Here is a 6,830-nt window from a genome sequence, read left to right as displayed (position 1 = left end):
AATCACATCGCACATTATACGTATGTTAGAAACAATAGCAAGAAAGAAAAAACCACTTGTGTCCCTATCTTGGGGTTCATGTCCCTTAACATCATCCTATCTGGTCATATGCAGATAGCTTTTGACCTTTTCTTCTTAACCCAGACAAATATTAGTTATTGAAAATTAGGGAAACCATGGGACCAATGTTAATTTGGACGTGGCTTACTTCACTTAATATAAGTTTTTCCAAGACTTTCCAGTTACTAACAAATGGGGAAACGTTATTCTTTCTGATGGAGGGATAGAATTCCATTGTGTATATATACCACATTTTCTTGATCCATTCATCTGCTAAGGTATTGGGGTTGGTTCCATATATTAGCTATCTTAAAGAATGCAGCAATAAACATAGTTGTGCTGGTAGCTTTAGTATGGTCTTGTTTGTGATCATTTGGGTAAATGTCCCAAAGTGGGATTGCTGGGTCATAGGGGCGCTCTATGTGGAGTTTTTTGAGGAACCTCCATACTACTTTCCAAAGTGGTTGAACAAGTTTTGTACTTCCACCAAGAATGCAGTATGGTTCCCTGGTGGCCACATCCCCTCCAGCATCTGTTGTAAAAATATGGAATGCTTCAGAAATTTGTCTGTCATCCTTGTACATGAGCCATGCTAATCTTCTCTGAAATGTTCCAATGTTTCTGCTATGCATTTCATTTTGTACTCCTGAACTTGGCGAGTGATTTTAGGTGTGTCTACAACAGTAGAATCAGCATAAATCAAGCCAGCATTTCTTCATTGAAGATACAAGGAAAGGACACAGGTTGCCACATTGTAACAATGAAATATACAAGACACTCTATGGGGGGGGGGGTGGAGCGACATGTTGGGGAGGTATGAAGGGGCGGAATGGTAGGGGAAAGACAAAGGAGAGGGTAACAATGCTCAATAAGAAATGGACTAATTACCTTACTTACGTAACTGTAACCCCTCTGCACAGGAACTTTACAATAAAAATATAAATTGAAAAGATACAAGGAAAACTTCTGTACTTATAGGAAGTTGTATTTGTCACACAATATCAGCAAGGTATTGGTTTTAGGACCACAAGCATATTAAAATTTTGGATGCTCAAATTCTCTACATAAACACAGTATATTATTTCCATTAGAATCTTCCCACAACCTAGTGCAGGGTAATTGCTAAGAAAATTTTTACTACATTCTATGTTTGTAATGAAAAATAAAATTATATGCACTATTGACTGATACCATTTTTTTCAGATAATTTATTTATTGTGAAAATATCGTACTGAGGGGATTTTATTACATGGGCAAGGTAATGAATATATATACATATATGTATATTCATATATATACATATATACATATACATATATATATAATGTTTTATAATCAAAATATTTTACATCCTTTTAAAAAATTTTTTATCATGAAAATACCATACAGAGTTGTTACAATTACAGAGGAAATGTAATGAGTACATTTTTATCAAGCATTATTGCTTCATCCTTGGTTTCCCCTTCCCTTCATATCTTCCACCACCCCCCACCCCCTCCCCGACCTGCCCGAAGTTGTAAAGTTCGAATTTCAGCATAACGACTTGTACATCTCATTGCTGCAATGGGTCCACCGGTATCCCTATTTGCTTTTGCCCTTCCCATCCACAAACTATATCAATATCAAATACAATGAAAGCTGGGGTTATACCGTGGGGGAGGGACATAGAACACAAAAAAGCAATCATCTTATGAATATGTTTGAAACAAGTGCAAGAAGGAAAAAAATAGGAATATCTATATTGGGGTTCATTTCACGTAAAATCAACTTATCTGACCTTTTCTGCTTGTTTCAGACATACACTAGTTATTGCAAATAAGGGAAACCATGGGACCTATGTTTCTTTGGGCCTGGCTTTCTTCACTTAATATACTTTTTTCCAAGTATTTCCAGTTCTTAACAAATGGGTCAATGTCATCCTTTCTGATGGAGGCATAGAATTAATTCCATTGTGTATATATACCACATTTTCTTAATCCAGTCATCTGCGGAGGGGCATCTGGATTGGTTCCACATCATAGCTCTCTTAAAGAATGCTGCAATAAACAGTTATGTTGGTAGCTTTAGTATGGTCTTGTTTGTTACCATTTGGGTAAATGCCAAAAATTGGGATTGCTGGGTCATGGGGGAGCTCAATGTGAAGTCATTAGAGGAACCTCCATACTTCAATAGATACAATCTATTCAACATCAAACAACTATGTACTAATGGGTTAAGAACAGAAAAGAAGAATTTTGCAAACGAGAAGTTATTAGATTTAGAGAGAAATTTGGGGAAAAGTAGGATTAGAGGGATGTGGTAGGTAAAAAGAGAGTGTATTTGACCAAGTCCTAATTTCAGAGAGAGAAATAGCTTGGGAAGAATTATTTGAGAGACTTAAAAAAACAAGAGAAAATGGAAAAACAAAAATTTAAATATAAAAAGTGAAACACAAAAATTATGAAAGGGTAAAGAAGTGATATTGAGAGAAGAAAAGCTAAAAAATAAAAGTTCTTAAAATTATATAGGTAGAAGGAGATAATACTACTTTTAAAGAATTTAAGCCTAAGAGGTTTTGAATTGAGTAATAAATTTCTGGGTTAAATATGTACACAGGGGAGATAAAGTCTAATAATCGATGACAGGTATGTATCTGAGGATGAGCAAAACAGCAATTCAGTCACCCAAAAAGAAGAAAGGGAAGAAAAAAATGAAAAAGAAAAAAAAGAAGAGAAAAAGAAAAAAGAAAAAAATGACCAAAAACTCAGTAGAGATTAAAACACACACAGACACACACAGACACACAGACACACAGACACACACACACACACACACACACCTAAAATAAAAATTATGCGAGGACAAAAAAGATTAATAGAAAACAATTTTTAAAATATAATTTAAAAATTTTTTAAAAGTAAAAATTAAAAAAGGTATAAAAAAGAGTTCTTTGATTGGGGAGGGGGGGGCTGCGTGCATGGGAAGATCTTTTATCTCCCTTGTGTCCTAAGGAATCTCTTTGTGGAGTCTCAGGTCTGCTTGTGGTTACTGTCTGGTCTGTCTTGATTGGTTACTTAAGTCAGTTTGTTTGAGCAGGCAGAAAAATGCTCTGCTTTACCCAGGATTTTGTGATCCTCCTCCTTGCTAGTTCAGTGGGAGAGAGATCTGCTTTGATTATCACAAAAGAAGGAGATGGCAAAGAAGGAGATGGCTGTTTCTTCTAGTTTGGAGATGGTGTGATGAGGCTAGGTTCTGGGTAGAGTTGAGGCCTTTCACCAAACAGTAGCTTTTCCCTGAGGGGATAGCTTCTGATATACTCACAAAGCCCAGCCTACAGCCATTCTCAGGGTTTATGTATACTGAATTTCAATTGTTTTTCTAGGCTGCTGTAGGGAGGGGCAGCCTCTGGCTCTGTTTACCCAGAAGAAAGCCACACCTGTAGGGACCAAGGATCCTCTGCTTGGGCTTGGTGACTTTCCCTTGGGTGGAGCTACGCCTGGAATGTCAGGTCAGGTTCCTGTGACCTGCTAAATGACTCCAGCTTTCTTCCAAGGCCTGAGTTGTTGCTAGCTCCTCAGCCAGGCCTCTGTCAGTATCAAAAATGGAGATCTCTGCTGCTGGGGGTGGGGAGAGGTGGACTTCCCTCCTCTGCTTCCTGAGAAGGAGTGAGGATGTCAGGGTTCTACTCACGCTGGAGTGTTGGTTCCGTGGTCATCTTTAGTCTGTGATCTGCAGGATGAAGATATTTGCTCCTTGTCACTTCTTGCTGGTGTTGAGTAGAATCCACTAGCTCTCTGGGTCTGGTGCCTTTGTCCCGGACTCTCTGTGTTTAGGTAGTGTGGCTATGGCCGCCACCACCACCGCCTTGGCACAGCTGCAAGCAAGTGCTCAGGTCTGTCTCATTGACTCAATTTTTACTCTCTGGCCAAACTCTCTGTACAGTGATAGCACACTTGGTGTGATTCTCTAGGCTAAGACTGTTCACTGGAACACTAAACTGCTATCTATACGAAAAATTGACAACCTCCAGCTTCATTTCCACAGTCTTCATTCAACATTCATGAGTATATTTCTTATCAAGCATTGTTGCCTGCTCCTTTGTTTCCCCTTCGAATCCCTTCAAATCACCCTCCTTCCTAATCCACCTCCCAGCCAAAGTTTTAAAGTTGTTTTTTTGATGTAACATCTTGTACATCTTATTGTTGCAATGGGTCCAGCTGTATCCCTATTTAAACAGTTTGTTTTTGCCTTAGCCCTCCACAAATTATATCAACCTCAAATACAATGAAAGCAGGGGTTTTACCGTGGGGGAAGGACATACAAAGCAACAAAGAAATCATCTCATAAGTATGTTAGAAACAATTGCAAGAAAGAAAAACCATTTGATTCCTTATCTTGGAGTTTATTTCGCCTACCATCAACTTATCTGACCTTTTCTGCTTGTGTCAGGCATACTAGTTTATGCAAATAAAGGAAACCATGGTACCTATGTTTGTTTGGGCACAGCTTACTTCACTTAATATAATTTTTCCAAGTCTTTCCATTTCTTAATAAATGGGCAATGCCATTCTTTCTGATGAAGGCATAGAATTCCATTGTGTATATATACCACATTTTCTTGGTCCATTCATCTATGGTGGGACATCTGGGTTGGTTCCAAATCTTAGAGCTGTGGTAAACGGTACCATTAGTGTGCTCTTGTTTGTGATCATTTGGGTAAATGCCCAAAAGTGGGATTGGTGGTTCATAGGGGAGCACTATGTGGAGTCTTTTGAGGACCCTCCATACTACTATCCAAAGTGGCTGAACAAGTTTACACTCCCACCAACAATGCAGTAGGGTTCCCTTCTGTCCACATCCCCTCTAGCATCTGTTGTTATTAGAGTTCTTCATTATAGCCATTCTAATTGGAGTGAGGTGGTATCACAATGTTGTTTGGCATTTCTCTTATGGTTAGGGAAGTTGAGCATTTCTTAATGTGTCTATTGGCCATCCTTCTTTCTTCTTCAGCAAAGTTCCTCTGTTAGTCTATAGCCCACTTATTTATTGGGCAGTTGTTTCTTTGACGATTTATTGTTAGGGCATTTAATTTTCTTAGTTCCAAGTATATTGTAGATATGAGACCCTTGTCCATTGTATGTTTAGTGAAGATCTTCTCCCAATCTGTGGGCTTTCTGGTGATCTTGCTAGCTATGTCCTTTGCCATGGAGAAGCTCTGCAATTCTATGCAATCCCATTTGTCCAACCTTTCTTTAATTTGTTGTGTTTCTGTGTCTCTTTTAAGAAAATTTTGGCCTGTGCCAAGGAGACCTAGGGTTTCACTTATTTCATCCTTTGAATTTTTTAGAGTGTCAGCTTTGACTCCGAGGTCTTTGATTGTGGAGCACATGGGCAGTAAAGATGGCGCTGAGGGGGAGTTGTGTGGGAAGAGCCCAATTTGCTTTGCATTCCATGACTAACCATCCCGTGGAAGCTTAGGTGCATGATAAGGTTCTTCCTCCCCTCCCATGCACGCCTGGTCTTTTTTGCTTTAAAAAAGAGCTTGCTCTGAGTTAATAAATGAATTTCCTGCTTCACTTGACTCACTGCTGTGTCTGTTTGTCTCCCTGGCTAAGTGAGGCCGCGGAACAGGGGAGCAGCCGCACTTACCTTTCCTTGGACCCCATCCGTCTTTTGTGGGATGGACGAAGACCCAACATCTGTCACCCAACGTGGGGCTTGAAAGGAAAAGATACCGGCAGAGGCTAAGCAGTCTCACAGGGTAAGTGAAACCCTTAGTATGGGTAATGCTATTTCACAGAAGTAAGAGGAAAGGCAGCATTAGGCCTAGCAGGAATAAAGGAGGACTTGAGAAGTGAGAAGGAAAAGGAATGGGTAAAATTCATCCAAGAATGCACTGAAACATGCACAGTGGAAATCAAAATGAGGGTGAAAGTTACCCCCTCTGACTCAGGTTCCCCGGATGGTCCTAGGTCCCCACCCTATTTCCCCGATTGAGGGAGAGGTACAGCATCCTACGCAACCTGTGAGAAGGAACTGCAAGATCCGGACCCCTACCAACCTTCCATGGAGGGGTTGAGGGGTGGGGAAGTAACCTAATTGGAGGCCTACCCTGGAAAGGAAGGGCCACCCAGGACCCCGGACCCTGGGCCACAGGATTTGCTTTCCCAAGTGTATCTGGTAAATCTGGCCCTTGGAATGGTATCCATGGGAAGCTAAAAAAAGAGCTCCACAAGGCAGTGGTGGAGGATGGTCCAAACTCTCCTTGGGCCCAGACTTTATTACAGGACATTGCTTATCACCCATGTGTCCCCAAGGACTGGCTGGATGTGGCCAAAGCCTTCCTCACTTGTTCTCAGTTTATTAAATGGTGAGCTTTCTTTAAGGAGGAATGCAGAGTGCAAGTGGAGAATAACTGGCAGGCTCAATCTGTGATACCTATTACTTATACCATGTTAAAAGGGATGGGGAGTGGTACTCCACTGGCATCCAACATGCCGCAATACCTGGCCCATACCGTGACCAGGTGATGCAGGCAGGACTTGCCACATGGTTCAAACTGGATGATGGGCCCACTGAGTCCCTCATAGCACGAGTTACACAAAAACCTGGTGAGCCTCTAGTTGAGTTTGTAGATGGAGTTGAACAGAGTATTAACCACAAGCTGCCAGCAGGGAACCTCCAAGATCAGTTTGTAAAGCTGCTGGTCTGGGAAGAGATGAATGCAGACCACCACATGGCCTGCATGGGATTGAGAGAGTGTTTTCTGAGAAGATGGCTGGTGGCCTCAC

At 40.9% G+C, this 6,830-nt stretch overlaps 1 non-coding gene across 1 annotated transcript; it reads right to left on the bottom strand.

Moving 5' to 3' along the window:
• Nucleotides 1-599: 599 nt before the first annotated feature.
• On the bottom strand, nt 600-703 carry LOC138808626 (U6 spliceosomal RNA). Its single transcript, XR_011366536.1, has one exon. It is a non-coding gene; the product is annotated as a U6 spliceosomal RNA (small nuclear RNA).
• Nucleotides 704-6,830: the final 6,127 nt, after the last annotated feature.

The sequence above is a fragment of the Dipodomys merriami genome, unplaced genomic scaffold (genome assembly GCF_024711535.1).
Source record: "Dipodomys merriami isolate MVZ:Mamm:240054 unplaced genomic scaffold, mDipMer1.0.p SCAF_46, whole genome shotgun sequence".
NCBI classification, from domain to species: domain Eukaryota; kingdom Metazoa; phylum Chordata; class Mammalia; order Rodentia; family Heteromyidae; genus Dipodomys; species Dipodomys merriami.
Note: the sequence above shows the minus strand (reverse complement) of the source record. Positions and strands in the feature narration are given on the sequence as shown.